The sequence below is a fragment of the Cavia porcellus genome, unplaced genomic scaffold, assembly GCF_034190915.1.
Source record: "Cavia porcellus strain 051 isolate PalLab524CR breed Dunkin Hartley unplaced genomic scaffold, mCavPor4.1 scaffold_23, whole genome shotgun sequence".
In the NCBI taxonomy this organism is placed as follows: domain Eukaryota; kingdom Metazoa; phylum Chordata; class Mammalia; order Rodentia; family Caviidae; genus Cavia; species Cavia porcellus.
In genome coordinates, this window is record NW_026947506.1 from 2,349,325 (window position 1) to 2,366,659 (window position 17,335).

Below are 17,335 nucleotides of genomic sequence, written 5' to 3' on the forward strand. Positions count from 1 at the left end.
TCCCCACACTAAAATACCATTCTGACAGTGTCCATCACACAGCATCTTTTCCAGTCTTCCTCAACAGCAACTACTTCTCCAGAATTATCTGCATATTGCTTCAATACCTCTAACAGCTGTTTTGTTCCACAAATGATCCCCTAACCTTCTCTACAGACAACTGTGCTTTAAGATATGATTCTACCTGGGAGCTTTACATCTAATGCCACTATCTTTATTAAAAGCCCAGTTCTGATTTTGCAAGACCACACACATTGCACGTGTTCCTTAGCTTTTGCGTAAGACATAAATTAAAACCAGATGTGGGTCTTTTAATGAAGACATTTTGATACATATGTATTGATGAGGAGCTATTGACTTGGTTACGGCCTTTATTATTATGACACTATCCAATCTTTACAAGCCAACCATTGTTATTTGATTAGTATTAATCACGGCTATTCTGTTATTGCTTCCAGCATCAGCAGCACATGTGACCATCATGTTAGCTATAACCACTTCGTCTGGGTCCTGGAGAAGGGGATCCAACTTTATGATCCGTGTTTGTTCTGCTTCTTTGGCTGCCCCTAATTTATGTTCTTCTACAGAATGTGGGTAATTTCACACATTGTATCTTACTATTCTGGGAGCAAAAGTGTGAGCTGTAATATCAATTGTATCTTTAGTACTACTTGTAGAAGCTCAACCTATTTATAGTCGGCATAAACGTTAAGCATATTTGAAACCAGCTACCATAATTATTGTTGTCATCAAAGCAGTAGAAGTACTTAGCTAATTAGCAACCTTAGTCGAAGATAATATTAAATGATCTCCAGCCATGTGACAACATAGGTTTTATTTTTCTTTTCATGGTTGGAAGCTAAAAAGGAAATGTTGGAGCCTTGTTGTGACTGCCCTTCCTGACGTGTATCATACGCTTGTGTATCTCCACCGTGTCTTACTGTAGTGGTTTGTGCAGTTATAAGTGAATTTGAACACTGAATTCCATTATTTTCAGGCTGCACACTTGGTTCTACACCAAGAAGAAAAGTCATTTGACAATTATATTTGCAGGAATAAACATCATTTTTTCTTCCTACAACATTCCCTTGAACTGTCAGGAATACACTATGTATTCTAGCTCCTCAGACAAATACACACAGAAAACAGTCTCATCCCTGGGGTCATTTGTCTGTCTAACATTTCTTTAGTGCCAATGCTTTTCACAACCTAAGAAGCTGATGCTTCAGGACAAGAAGTTTCAACAGCATAACTCTCAACTGCAGACCACGAGTGGCTTCACAGCTGCCCCCACCTTACCATCCATCTGAAGACCAACTCACTCCAAAGCTTAAATAGCAAAGAAAGGACATGAGCCTCCTATGACACCTTTCAAACTACCCTCAGGGCCATTATGAGTTTCTCACCAAGACAGCTACTAGTAACACTATTATATAACCTAGTCAGTGTTGGTTTATTGGTAAAAACCACATTTATCTTCATAGTACCCTCTGTCTAATTAGGATTTCAAGACAGGATATCACCTACCAGAAGAACTCTTGCATTTTCTTGATCACACCTCAACAATTGTATTTTAATTGGTTCTCTAGTCCTCTACTATGTCACCCATATTAATAACTTTATTAACTCACACTAGCACTACAGATGCTCATGAAGTAGAAACGGTATGGACAATTCTGTCAGTGATTTTAATTTTCATTTTTCTATCTTATGAAATTCATAAAATTAATAACCCATTTTTAACTGTAAAAACTGTAGGCCATCAATGACATTAAAGCTATGACTACATAAGTTATGAAGATTTCAATTTTGACCCTTACATAGTTCCCACAATAGATTTAAAACCACTTGAAGTAGACAATTTTATTACCAACAGAAATAGCAATGCATGTATTGCTTCCATCTGAAGATATAGTACACTCATAAGCTGTATGATCATTCGGGTTAAAAACAAATGCAACTTGGTGTCTTAAATAAACAACTTCAGCTAGGTTTATTCTTTGGGCATCATGGGTCAAACTAGTTTCATGCTTATTACATTGCACTAACCCCACCACATTCTTCTGAAAATTTATCAGCATCTATGTTATAATACCTTTGTGAAGCTATTACAACATTAACCTTTGAAACTGAAGAATGAGAACATAAATTTTTCTACAATAAAGTCCTTTAGTGAGACGCATCACATGATTTATTACCATTGTCTCAATAATCTTAGCAAAATTTGTTTCAATTAGAAATTGGAACATACTCTTAAGTCCCCTCCCCAAAATATCGAAACTCTTAAACATGAAGCCTCTGGGGAAAAGTACATGAACTCCATCCACTGTTCATGAACCTATTAGTTCATATAAGACATATAGGATGTGTTTAGTTATCATATGTCTCATATGCACTAATGCATGTGTGTGTTCTTGAACTCTGACTTAGAAATATTTGGAAAGGTGTGAGGCAAAATAACCCCAATGTTTGTTCATATATTAAAATCAATATCAGACTTTATGGTTTAATTGTTCATGATCACCAGGAGAGTCCAAGCGTTGCACAGGAATGTGATTCCTTACTTCATTAGATTGCATCATCTTCCTGTTTACACCTGCCATCAGATGTAGGTCATCAAAGTAAAAATTCAAAGATTTCAAAGCTCTGCATGGTCTGCAGAATAACACCATGGCACCCATCGCTCCATTCTAATCCCCAGACTATGCAGATAGGTTACCTTATGCAGAAAAAGGGCTAAGAAGTTGTGGTTCTATCAGGATCCTCGACTAGGGGAATTATTTGCATTATTCAGCTGGGTCAACATCATGAGAGACCTCATGAGAGGTGGAAAGGTCCCAGGATAAGAGGTGGAACCAGTGGCAGAGGATGACACGGAGTTGAAGGTTCTCCTTTCCTGGTGCTGAGATGGCCCCAAGTCAAAGCATGCAAGTGGTTTAAAGAAGCAGGAAAAGCAAATAGATTTTCCCCTCGAGCCTTCAGAGAGACTGCATCTCGCCATTGCTTTGATGCTGTTCCAGCAAAACCCACTTTGTACTCTCTGAATTCCTGGAGAATAAAGCAATGTATTTTTTTGTACCATGTTGTGGTAATTACCATGTCAAAATGAAGTTCTTTTTGAATTTCTCCAAAGGACAATAAAATTATATATCCTGACCTTTTGTGTCTCAAGTATTTACAACTTATAATTGCTTCTAGGCCTTTTGGCTAAGATCAAGTGTAGCACCAAAGTATTTACAATTTACAGCCGAGTCTAAAAGGTCTCCCAAAGATACAGCAACTGAAATACCTAAGCACATATCAAATGAAAGATTAATGACAGAGCCTGCCTTAGCGCTGTATGAATACATATTCATTTGGGAGCTGACCTTTAAAATTACCCCGAGGAATGCTTGAACCCTATAAGGGAAGTCAGGAATAAAACGTCACATCGGCGAGTCTAAGCCAGTGATGTCTGGCCGATGCCATAGAAACCGTGCATCTTGAAGTCACTCACGTAATACAGTGAAGACCTCAGCCGCCAGCCAATCACTGGGTAACTGCACAAAGCACTGGGCAGCTGACCACGGGTAAGGACAGAGCTGGCAACACTTATGCGCAGTCCTCCGGACAAAAGACCTCGGAGTCTGGACCCTCTTTACAGTGGGGCCTGATGGACAGATATTTCCTCCTGCTGTGTTGGAAAGTGGAGAAACTCAGGATAGAAGGCTTTTGCTACGTGGAGAACAAATTCTATGATTGTAACAAGGAACAAACAGGTCAGGGCTTCAATAACGCTCTTAAAGGACACACTGTAATTTCGGCAAAGTGTTCACTGTTTGGCATACATACTGCCTAGGTATGGATGGAACCATAAGTTGTAAAAAACTGAGATGCATGATTAAAAAAAACAAAAAAAACAAAACAAAAAAACAAAACAAAACAAAAAAAAAAAACTAGGTGATAGAACCTAATTCCTACAAGATTTAGAAACTGACCCTGGAGACGGAGACCTGACCTGGACCCGGAGAGTCCCCTTCAGTCGCAGTCAGAGGCAGCAGTGGGTGCAGGAGACAGGGATTCCTGAGTGCTCTTCCAGCCCCAGCCCCAGCCCCCCAACTCAGTCCATGGTTGGCAAAACATGGCAGGCCCTGGCAGAGCCACGCAGAGCAGCGGCAGCGGCTGAGCAGGGTCACACTGGATTTCACAGAGCTGGGGACTCGAACGCCAGCAAAACAGCGCCAGGGTCACCTCGCTGCCAACGCCCCGGAGTGAAAAGAGAGAGGGGCCCTGCAGACACAGTAAAGAGCCTGCAGCTGGACAGCAGACGGGCGCATTCTGCTCCAAAGTAGGACTGGGGTGCCCAGACTCCCTTCAGCTGGTCTTAGCCCTGGCTGGGAAGGCCTGAGGCAGCCCCCTGCCCTGCCTCCAGCGGTGCAAGCAGGCAGAGGCCTCGGCCAGGGGCAGACAAAGGCACTGCCCCCTCCCCTACACCCCACAGCTGAGAGCACTCATTGCTGGGGCCAAGCTCAGCCCTGCAGCCAGCAGCCATCCTCCTGCAGGCCTGGTGGGACCTGCAGGGACAAAACCAGAGGACAACAGAACAGAGGAAATCAGAATTATCCACTCGAATTTCCTGGAATGACAGCAGCAGAAAACAAAACAAACAAACTCGATGTGCATGAGGCTAGAGGAAATCAGAAGAGAAATAATTTCACAGGTAGACGAGGATGACAGCAATCATGGAGGCATTGCTCCAAAAATCTAGAATAGATACAGAGAGGAACACAGAAAAATGATGGAAGCTGTGAATGCCAAACACAGAAAAAAATGGAATCCATGAAATAGATTCAAACAAATATCCAGGAAGTTAAAAATTCCATTGAAATTTTGCCAACCCAGTGAGAGATATAGAAGATATAATATCAGACCTAAAAGACAGGATCAAGACTGGTGATCACAAAAAGAAAGATCTCTGAAGAGTAGCAATCGGCCATGAAAAAATAACCCAACAGCTACAAGACCACGCAAACAGAACAACGCGAGACTGATCAGTCATTGGAAAGGCAGGAGTCAGCACAATGGGATAAAACACCTGTCTTCAGAGTAACAGACAATAACTGCCCAAGCAGGGAAAGGAATTTGACACACCGGTAAGTGAGACACAGAGAGAGAACTCAAATTTCAATTTAATTTATGCATTGGGGCGCAAAAAAATTGAAAATGAAACGTACAAGGTAATTGTTACAACAGCACACACACACAGTCACAAAACAGAATAGATTTAAAGGAAAGTCTCCATGCTGCAATTACAAAACATATAATGAATTTAAAGTGACCTAAATGTTCTTTGTCTAGACCACAGTAATTTTTCCCATCTAATTTCTTTTCAGATTTATCTATTGATTAGAAGCAATCACAGTTTGAAAGACTTTTCTGAAGAAATTCACAGTGTTCAATAGTCAGGAACAAAAAGGTTCACAAAGATACAGATGACTGAGGTCATGGAGAATCAGATCACCTAAGTTAAAGATTTATTATCAGTTCATCTTATTGAAAATCATATGGTAATGCTATAAAGACAGAAAACCAGGTCAAGATGAAATAACGCTCTATATAAATGGACAATTAATTTTAGACACATTCCAAAGTAATTTAGTGTATAAAAAAGAGTCTTAACAATTGGGGTTGCAATCACTAACAGAAATATAGGAACTTTAACTTTCTAGCTTTATCATAATAAAAATATTCAAGATGCATCATCAGCTCATGAATAAAAGTAAGCACTCCACACACTGCTCTGTAGAACAGTACTATGCAATAGAACATTTTTTGGTGATGATCTGAAGATTGAAATTTCTATATCTGTACATTCTACATGGTATCAAGCTGCTGGCATGTGGCTGCTACTGCTGAGGAAGTCAATTTTAATTATAGCTAGAATTTGAATGGGCATTCGTGGTTGGTGAATCCTTTCAGGAAGGACAGTTCTACAAGAGCACTTAGAAAACATGTTTACAGTACTGAAACTGACCAAATTGTCTTGGAACTCAAAATGTGCTAATATCAAAAATATGGGTATCACACATATCCTCATGTGCATACATATCCTCATGTGTGTGTGGACACACACACACACACACACACACACACTTCATCAGGAAACTTTAACAGTGAGATCAGTTCAGACTGGTCAAAATAATGCATACACCAGTAGTAGGCATTTACAAAGACTATGTAACGTACTCCTACAAATCAGCAACAGCTCAAATCCACATGATCTGGTTCATGATGAATAAAAGACAGAAAACAGAGATCAGGTGAAATGACCCTGATAACCCTGATCCTGTGATGATAAACATAAAATGTCTCATAGATTCATGGAAAGGTACTCCTGGAGCACAAAAGAGCTGAATGCACATGACTCCATGCTGGAATGGGACAAAGTTCCACCACTTTGACAAACTCCTTAGCGCGGTTCCATGAAGTTACAGAAGCAGAATGTAGAAAGTTCCAGCAGGGCATCTGGGCTACCATACCACCTGAGCAGCTTAAATATCCTTCTGAGGATGTCTTCAGGTTGTCCTTCAATCTGCTGTTAGTTTTTAGACCCATGAATGAACTCAGTTTGTGACAAACACTTGCTGGGACAGAGGAGGGGCCGTGCTTTAGATGGTGCGGGGCCCCTGGGAGAAGACAGCTGCCGAGCTCTAAATGAGTTTCACTAACAACTTAGAGCCCTGCGTATGTCTGTCTCTTAAAAATATTCTTACTTAAGCGCCTGTGAATATTATTGAAGGTTAGAAGTTAAACAGCAAATCAAATAGTATTTGGTTTACAGTGTAGATAGAAGTAAATACAGCATACGCCAAAGCCAAGCAGGAGGGTGACACAGAAAGCAACATCGCTGTACGTTTCCTATGCTGTTTATGAGTTATTAAATTTTCCAAGTGACATTTTGAAGATTAAAGACGTGTACTGTATAACCAAAGGGTCAACAAAAAAACATAAAAGGGAATAAAAACGAACCAAACTCTTTTCACCCAAACAATACAAGATAGAGACCCGCGTAATGGTCAAACACCCAGCTGGCAGAACGAAAGGGAAATATCACAATAATTACGCAAGTGTAAAACAATTCACTGTAGCTATAAGATAAGACAAAACCGGGTGAAAAGCACAGTCTGGCCGCTTTGTCATTGCTGCTGTAACAGTTTGCCGTGACTTTAAACAGAAAGGAAGACCGTGCATCATACTACTTCTTCTGGAGACCAGGGATGTCAAAGGCATGCTCAGGGCGCCGTCCCTCTGCGGGGACCAAGGAGAATCTGCATCCCTGACTATCCCAGCTTGCAGAGGCCATCTGCCTCCTCCACCACTGCCCCTGGTCACCTCAGACATGCTTCTGTCTCTCCCTCTGTCCCTCCCTCCACCCGTGCCTCACGGTCTCTTGTGATGCCATTGACTCTCAATCCTAGACACTTCAGGGCTCTCCCCCATCTTGACATCCTCAATCAGAGCTTCAAAGAAACCCCTGTGCTCATGGCTCTGGGATCTTGGTGGACATCTTTAGGGGGCCTCCGTACACTCCATCACAAGCAGCTACAGATTATGACAAACACTTTAAACATAGAGACTCAGGCAGGTTGAAATTAAAACTGTTACACAAAAACTGCCTGCCTAGGACACAGCTTGGAAAGCTAAGCTAAAAGTCAGAAAGCTGGAAAACTTCAAATAAAGAACACGAGAGAGATGCAGGAGTTACACCTCAATATAGAAGTGCTCATTTTCAGGAACACAGTGACATCTTGTCTCCAAAATGACTTTAAATGCCCAGAATATAAAACCAAAATCCTGCGTCCCTTCTCTCCCTGTCCCTCTCCCATCTGTTGATCTCCTGCCTCTTTCTTGCAGAAAGTCTGTCTCTCTACTTCCCATGATCTCTCTTTCCTTTTGGTTTTTATTTATATTTTGTGTTTCTCATATAAGAGAAGCCGTGTGATGTTTATGGTGTGCATCCGATTTATTTCAGTTAACCTTGGCATCCCCAGGTGCATCTGTTTGCCTGCAAATGGCTTAAGTGTACCTTTCTTTATGGAAGGTTAGTACTGCATTATGTAGGCACATCCCACTTTCTTTCTCCATTCTTTTGCTGATGGATGCATAGACTGCTTCCAAGGTTTCCTATCATGAATTACACTGCTGTAAGCACAGGTGGGGAAGGACCACTGTAACCAGAGGGTCTTCACTACTTCTGGAAGATGCTGAGAAGAACATTCAACATCTTTCTGTAACCGATAAATCAAATACATTATGCAGAAAAATCAGCAAGTCACTTGAAGTAATTTAATAATCACTGTCTTCAACACTTGGCATACAGGGTATTTTAACAGTCTTACTTTGGGTCATAAAACAGTTCCTGATAAATTTCAGAGGTGTTGAAAATCATGCACCACATAGGGGAGCACAGGTCTCTGCCCCAGGGGGAGAAGTGCTTTCCTACACCGTTGGAGAGGAAGCCGGCCCTGTGTCTGTGCTCCTCTCTACCTACCACTTCGCAGAGCCCTTGGACGACTGTGGAGATAAACCATGCAGGAAACAGCGAGAAAAAGAACACAAAGAAAGGAAATCATACACTACTACATCCCATGATCATAATGGCCTGAACTGGAAAACACCCAGTAAGTTTTTAACTTTCAAATATTTGATTATTATCAATATGAGCCATAACCCAAATGAGTTGGGACGGTAAAGTATGCAAGGGGAGTTAAACATGGTACAAACTAACTGTTACAATGTATCAAAGGTAGGCCAATTAGCTGAGATCTGGAGTATCCAGGTGCAGGTCTAAGAGCCCCAGGGAGAACAGTGCTCGGCATGGCCATTTTTGCTGCTACTGTAAAAAGGCAGATAAATAGAGCAAATTAAAACCTCAATAAATATGTGAAAGAAAAAATTTAAAATCCAACCGTGCATACAAATGAAGTTTATTCTCTGAAAAAAATTCACAGTGATAAACCTCTAGCAAGACAGATGAAAGAGAAAAGAAATGGAGGATATTGTTTCTCAAGAATAAAGATAATAATTAGATGTTATGATAGCTCTGTGCTAATCAATTTAAAAAGTTATATGAAATAAACAGGATTTTAAAAGCTGATCTATCAAAATGAATACAAGTAGAGATAGAAAGTGATCTAGACTCGTCAAATAACTCTGTACTTAAATAACTTGGAGATACTCACAAAAAAGCCTTCATGGCCGGATGGATTCACTGATGAACTGCACTGAATGGTGGTGAGGAAAATGTGCTTCTTCTGCCCGAGCTCTTTAATAGAATAGAGGAGGAAACTTAGCAGCTCACGTTAGGAGTCAGGGAAACTCCGGTGCCAAACCAGATATGTGGGAAATGATTATAAAGGTATAAGCTCATGACCATCATTGAAACAATATAAAATCAATCACACAATGTATTCAGAGATACGAAATATGTAATCAAGTAGGTTTTACACAGAAAGACAACCAACATTGGAAGGCCATTCAGTGTAGTGAATTACACTATCACTTTTAAAGCTGTATGACATGCCAAGGTCCAGAAGAGGCACCTGATGGGTCTTCTGGAAGGCCTGCACTGAGTTCCACAGAACAGTCCCAGAATCTCAGCCCGACTAGGTCCAGAAACAGTGCGGACTGGTGTAGGAGACCCTGTAGCCAATTAAGCTGCAAACAATAACTAGTTAAATTGTAGCCGGTTGACAGGTTGATTGTCAAAACTGTAGCCAATTACCGTGTTTGTTGTCCACTTCTGCTTTCCTATAAATGCCAGCAGATCAGACTGTCAGATTGGTGTCCCCTGAACCTGTCCTCTAAGCTGCCCAATTTGCAAGCTGTTTCTGCTTCTGCTCAGGCAGACTCTGCTTGGAATAATTGGCTTGAGGAATTTGCTCTTTTAAGGGACAAAAGTCATCATGTTTCAAAATGAAATCTCTCAGGAGACTCAGATGGAAAATACATTTCTTTAATCTGAAGCAGTCTATATAAATGTATACAGCGAACACTGAACTTAATTGTGAAATCTTGAAGGTTTTCTTTGCAAGCTCAATGAAAATTAAATTTGATGCCCATTGGTAACACTTGAATGAAACATTATACCAGAGGTTTGCTATTTCAATATTGCAGAAAAATAAAAAGAGTTTGCATGAATGGAAGGAGGAAAAATTGTTTTTATTTGCAGATGACACTATTGTGTATGTAGAAAAGCCCACATGGAACCTAAGAGACAATAAATCCTTAAAAATTAATAATAGTGTTTAGCAGTACTGTAGGGCAGAGTGAACATACAAAAGTCATTGAGATCAGGAATAAACATTTTGTAAAAACAAACTTAAAACTATGAAAAACTAAAACATTAAATACAAGAATTAATCTGACAAATTATGTCCAAGAACTCTGTGCTGAAAACCATACAACATTTCTGAGCGGAATTAAGGAAAACTTAATAATAAGGTACTGTATTCTTATGAGTTGTGAGTCCTGAGAATATAAAAATATCAATTTTAAAATTGATCTTTAAATGAAAGATCAGTTGAAATCCCAGTAGGATTTGTAATTTGGATTTTTTGGGGGGTTTTGTACTGATTCTACACTTGGATTTGTAATTTGGATTTTTTGTTTGTTTTTGTAGGAATTGTCAGACTGATTCTAAAACTTACATGGCATTGCAAATCACTAACAAAACAACTTGCAAGAAAAACAAAGGCTTACACTACCTGCCTTCAAGACTTCCAAGAAAGCTGCTGCCCTCAGGATTCAATGCAGAGTGTGAGCTCAGCCCTCATTGTTTCATACACTGAAACGTGGCTCAATATTAGAAAAATTTCATCTCAAAAAGAAAAAAGTAAAACATTATAAAAAGTGAACTGCAGAAAGCTTGCAGAGAACTGCCCGGGTCTTGTTTGAACTGTGTGGATTTGGCTGGTGACTAAATGTGCCTGAAACTCGCCTACAGAGTTGCTGTCCACCAGAATTCACTGTTGAAGTTTGCTCACAGAACTGAAAATGCAAGCCCTCTTCCTGACTGTATCCAGCTGGTGAATCCTTAGCAGGTAGCGTTCCCTGTTAGTCCGATGCAGGACCTGGAATCACAGGCGAACCACTCACCATACTCCCAAATTTGCCTTTCCTTGAGACACAACCAAACATGAACCTTTTGGGTCTAAGTTTTAGAAATCCTAGACCCCTTCTGGTGCATGACCCATTGAAGCAGAAAATATGTTCCGGAGACAGTCTGAGATCCTATTCTTGGTGCTGCTTGGTGGAACAGAAATGGGTATCATGGGCAACGAGCTGACCAATGAGATCTATACTACCTATAGAACACTTATTGGGGTTTATGACATATAGTGATTGCTATAAATAATAGTTTTTAATTTACACTGGGAAAGGTGTCACCATGGAAACTGAAACCAGGAGAGTGCATAATATCCCCAAGGCTTCTGGAATGTACGTGAGGCCAGGGTTTTTGAGCAGAATGGGTGTAAGGTGTGACCCTGAGAATGATGTGACTGACAGGAAGGGTCTGGTACAGTCAGGAAGGGTAGTGTGGGAAATCACAACCACAACCGTGGGAACATGGTGATGCTTAGTTCTCAGCTGAGCCCGAAGCACTGGGCAGGGGCTGCAGACAGGGGAGGTGACTGTGCAGGAGACAGAGCATCCACATGGCAACAGCCACCTGAGAGGGGCACCTCGCGGAGTATGGTGACAAGGCCAAAGTTACAGGCGCCTTCTGGGTTCTGCCTCAGAGGCCTTGAGCACTGCCAGCTGGAGGGGGAGCCATGATGATCAGTTTATATAGGAGCCACTTTGATTTTTTAAGTAGAGTCAGCTGACAAGCCTGAAGAATGCTTTAAATGGAAGACATCAGGAGCTTGCTCAGGAGGCCAGGAGGCTGGCTGGACCTCTGCATTCAGCACAGGGCTGGTTCCCATCTGACCTGCTTTAGTCAGTAGGCTGGGGTGACTTTGGAACAAGCACGTCTGGCCCGAGCATCCACCCTGCTAAGTCCTAAGATGCTGTTCCTGCAGAGGAGGGCGGGCGATGGGCTCCTAAAATTCTCTTTTCAGCCACCTACTGCTGATTCTCCTCTCTGACGCGTATTTCCGGTTTCCATATTCTCTGCTCTGTGCCCTCTCAACAGTGATGTTCTGACTGTCACCTCTGTCCACTTCTGCAAGGCTTCCTTTGTCTCTGTCCTCAGTGATCCCACAGACAGCACGGATTTGAAAGGCAGCTCCGCACTTTTGCCAGGTTACACTGATCGCTGAGCCCTTCTGCCTGGTTTTCAGGCACCTCACATTCAGCCCATTTCAAACTAAGCCCACAGTCATCTCCCAAAGCATTTATTTCTCTGTTTTCTCATCTGAATTAGTAGCTTCACATTTGTGCCGTGGTCTGCATAGTCATCTCGGCATTTGTCCTGTCACTTACCTCCAGGAGTAATTAAGTGGCTGTTTTGCCCCGTAAATCATTGCTGTAATCTTTGACACCAGCATGCTTGAAATAGCCTCTGCACCGGCTCCAGGCTGCATCATTGGCCTTAGCGATTCCCAGAATCACCTTGGGAAACTCTGCCAGCAAATCAGCCCCGCCTGAAAATGTTAAAGACTTGCTAAATCAGAAACTCAGGGCCAAGAAGAAATGCTACTTCCCTGAATCAGGAAAGATAATGCCAAGAACAGCTTGGAACTTTTGTATTCTCCCACATGCCTAGTGCTGTGCGCTGCAGAAATAGGGAAGCCAAGGTTTCTGATACCAAGCAAACATTGTACACAGCAAAGGTGCCCTAATCGGAACCCAAGCTGAGGGAAGCCAGCCCCTGTTTGACAGGGCACTGAACTGTTAGCTCAGAAAATTGCACCACAGGTGATGAAGGCCACCAGGGGGTTGGTTTCCATTAGGTTTCCCAGAGGTAAAGCACCTAAGGAATTTCTTTGACTAAATCTGCCATCCTGCATATGTAAAATACACAGTTAAGCTCTCCTAGTAATTAGCCTGCACATGTGTGTCTCAGGATTGAGAGGCTCAAGGAGTTTAAAGAGTTTGCTAATTTTGGTGGAGAACCAAGGGCAAATTGGTTATATTTTCAAAGTTAAAAACAATACAGGCATCAGAATATTTTTGCTGCTCAAAACAAAGAATATTGAATCACCAACTCAAAAATTTATTTGCAAAACTAAGCGAGTACTTTTTTTTTTCTTTCACAAGAATGATATTTAAGGAAATATATATATACATAGAGCCAAGGTATAGCTCAGTGGCAGCGTGCCTGCCTGGCATATGCAAGGTCCTGAGTTCAGTTTCGGGGGAGGGAAATTCCCCAGCTAGATGTATTTAGCCATCTCCTAGTCTAATGTGTCCATTTCCTTTGGCCTGGGCTAAAGACCGCCTTCACCTGACTCATAAGCCAGCATTTCACAGCGCAACACCCGGGTCCTCTCCTCAGGTACCTAATTCATTGCCAGCCTAGACGAGGTTCTCAGTGTTCAAATTCAAACCCTTTTCTATGTGTTTACTATCGCTGCCCCAATCTAAGCTGGCATTACAGTAGGCCCCGGCTTGGGGCACTCTCACGTGCAGACACAGAGAAGGCTTCCTAAGGATGGCAGTTGGCTGTGGATTTCTGTGGGCTGAGGAGGAAGCAGAGATGAGCAAGTGATGCGGTGTCGGATTGCTTAAATCAAAGGGAACATTTCATCACCTTCAAACAATTTAATGCTCACCTGCAGTTTCTGCAGTGAGTGAAATGAAATAGAAATAAGAAATAAGCCCAGTAATGAGGTGGCACTTCTGCTTTCCTTGCCAGAAAGCTACCAAGAAGACACAAAATACCACCTCAGCCAAAACAAGATTTGAATAACATTCAGAATCACATAATTTAACACAACAATGTCTAGGTTTTATTGTAAATCACTCATCATACTAACAAGCAGGAAACTATCAGCCCGAGTGGAAAGACATTCTTCTGTAAGTAAAACCTGCGTAGCATGTTAGTTCTGTGCAGATGGAACCATTTCCCACAGACTTAGTGGCTTAAACTCCACAAATTCATTTTGCCGTAGCTTTTGTGGGTCCAAATTCCAGAGACCAAAGGCTGGAGTCAAGGGCTGGGAGAGTTAAAAGGTAGGTAAACATGACAGTGGCTGAGAGAAAGAAGGTCAAGGGGAGGGAAGAGAGTGAGTACTGTTTTACAGTGGAATGCAGAACTTTCCGGAACTGGAAGCAAGCGTCACAGGTAAACTAAGGAACCAGTCAGTGTGCTGTGTTTTCAGTGGGTAGCTGTGTTTTGAAGAGATCCCAGCATGTGTCAGTTTCCTTATGCAATCAGATGTGGTCTTTCACTTTGTGGATGCCCTGTGTGTCTTTTTGTGGCTTCAGATACTCTGCATTCTGGTCATTCTGAATCTCTGACCGTTCCCTACAGAAATATTTGACTCATTTTTGTGTCTGCTCTTGAAACAATTAATTCCATACAAATTGCATAAACCGAGAGCTCCTTGTCTTACAAAGCTGAAGAACGAAATCACAGACAAAAGGAGGGAGCCACAGGGGTGTTCACTCCTGGTGAGGGTCCAGGGGAATCCTGGAAAAGGGGGTGGCATTGGATCCCTCAATCTAGAACATTTCATGGGTAAGTGGAGCATGGGAATTGCTCCGTGGTTTAGTGGTCCCCTATCAACATGGTTTAAAATGACCCAGTTAGATCTCTGCTCCCTACCCCACTTACTCGGCATACAGGATTTCAAGGAAAGTGGAATTTTAAAGGAAAACTCATTCTGTTGTTAGTGTATAGGAATGCTGTTGATTTTTGAGTATTGACTTTGTATCCAGCTACATTGCTGAATTTATTTATTATATCTAGGAGACTTTCAATGGAGTTTTGGGGGTCTGCTATGTAGAGTATCATGTCATCCACAAATAATGATAATTTAACTTCCTCTTTTCCTATCTTTACCCCTTTTATTTCTCTCTCTTGTCTAATTGCTCTGGCTAGTATTTCCAGTTCTATATTAAATAGGAGCGGTGATAAAGGACATCCTTGTCTTCTGCCTGATTTCAAGGTAAAGGCCTTCAATTTTTGGCCATTTAGTATGATGCTGGCTGTTGGTTTGTCATAGATGGCCTTTATCATATTAAGGTAAAAACCGTCTATTCCAATTTTCTGTAAGGTTATTATCATAAATGAGTGTTACACAATATCAAAAGCTTATAAGAGAAACCACACCCTTCACACTAGCATCCAAAAAAATGAAATACTTAGGAATTAATCTCGCAAAAGAAGTAAAAGATCTATACAGGCAAATTATAATACCCTGAAAAAAGAAATCAAAGAGGATCTCAGAAAATGAAAAGACACCCCTTATTCATGGATAGAAAGAATAAATATTATGAAAATGGCCATTTTCCCAAAACTGTTATACAGATTCAATGCAATCCCAATGAACATACCATCAACATACCTCATACATCTAGAGAAATCACTCCTAAAATTCATCTGGAGTGAGAAGAGACCTAGAATAGCAAAGACAGTTCTAAGCAGCAAAGTCAAGGCAGGAGGTATCACAATCCCTGACTTGAAGTTATACTACAAAGCAACTATAGTAAAATCAACATACTATTGGAATGAAAACAGATCTGAAGATCAATGGAATAGAAGGTAAAACCATAACTACAAACACAACCAACTTATCTTTGATAAAGGAGCCAAACATGTACACTGGAAGAATAACAATATCTTTAATAAATGATGCTGGAAAAACTGGCTCTTCATATGCTGAAAACTAAAACTAGACCCATGCCTATCACCTGGTACTAAACTAAAATCTAAATGGATCAAAGATCTGAATATTAAAAGAGAAACACTAAATCTGTTGGAAGACAATTAGGCAAAAATCTTGAGGACTTAGGGGAAGGTACAGAATTCATGAACAGGAATCAAACTGCACAAGAAATACTTCCTGGAATCAATAGCTGGGATCACATCTTATTGAAAGTTTCTGCAAGTCAAAAGAAATCTCCAGCATAGTGAAAAGAAAACCCACAAACTGGGAAAAAGTCTTAGTGAACGGTCCCTCAGACAAAGGACTTTTGTCTAAAACATATAAAGAATTTTAAAAAATCAGATTCCCTGAAATTCAAGGGCCCAATCCAACAATGGGCATCTGAGATCAATATACAGTTCTCAGATGAAGAAATACAAATGGCAAATAAATACACGAAAAAATTTTCACCATCATTAGTCATTAGAGAAATGCAAATTAAAACAACACTGAGATTCTATCTCACTAGAGAAAGAATGGCCAGGATCAAGAAAAATACCAACAACAAATGCTGGAGAGGCTGTGGGGGAAAAGGAACTCTCCTGCACTGTTGGTGTGAGTACAGACTGGTGCAACCACTGTGGAGGTTCAGTCTGGAGATTTCTCAGAAACGTGGAATTGGAAGTCCCATTTGACTCAGCTATTCCACTTCTGGGCATATTCCCAGAAGAACTTTAAACATCATACCACAGTGATGTATGTGCACCCATGTTTATAGCAGCACGATTTGCAATAGCCAGATCTTGGAAACAACCTACATGTCCATCAACTGAGGAATGGATTAAAAAGTTGTAGTATTCTTATACAATGGAGTACTACTAGGCTATAAAGAATGATCACATTGAAATATTTATAAATAAATGGATGCACCTTGAGACCATACTCATAAGTGAAATAAATCAAACTCAGATTTATAAATATTATATAGCCTCCTTAGTGTGAGAAATGGTAGGAGTACATCAGATTTTATGGTAATCATGATTCCCTATTACATTGCTTTGAAGCCTTATAGTGTTTTCATTCATTAGTTGGAATGGTTTTATTCTGTTTTGTTTGATTTTATTATCTGTGATAGTATGAACAGCTATTTTGAAGGAAATAAGACATTATAATAGCCATTGCTGATTTAATATCATCTTACTCTGAAGTCCTACCATGTTTTTTGGTCTTCTGTTTCCATTGGTTCTATCATGTTGTATCTTACTGGATTTTAATATGTGTGATAGTATAAACAAATTTTTTATGGACAATGAGATAATATAAGCCATTGTTTATTTTCTGTTGTTTGGCTCTGAATGCCCTGTAAAACTTTCATTCTCTTGAATGGTTTTATACTATTTTGCTATGTTTGATACTATTGTATGTGAAGGTATGCTCAACTATTTCAAGGAAAGAGACATTATGGTAGCCGCTGTTGTCTTGTAGTGAAATACTGTGTTGCTTACATTGTTCTGTTCTGATCTGCTTTGTTCTGTCCTCTT

The 17,335-nt window shown here is 40.7% G+C and overlaps 1 long non-coding RNA gene across 1 annotated transcript; it reads right to left on the reverse strand.

Moving 5' to 3' along the window:
* Positions 1-7,863: 7,863 nt before the first annotated feature.
* Positions 7,864-15,542, reverse strand: LOC134472301 (uncharacterized). Its single transcript, XR_010042142.1, has 3 exons — positions 15,495-15,542; positions 9,222-9,304; positions 7,864-8,875 (listed from the first exon to the last, which is right to left on the reverse strand). It is a non-coding gene; the product is annotated as an uncharacterized LOC134472301 (long non-coding RNA).
* Between the last annotated feature and the right edge of the window lie 1,793 nt (positions 15,543-17,335).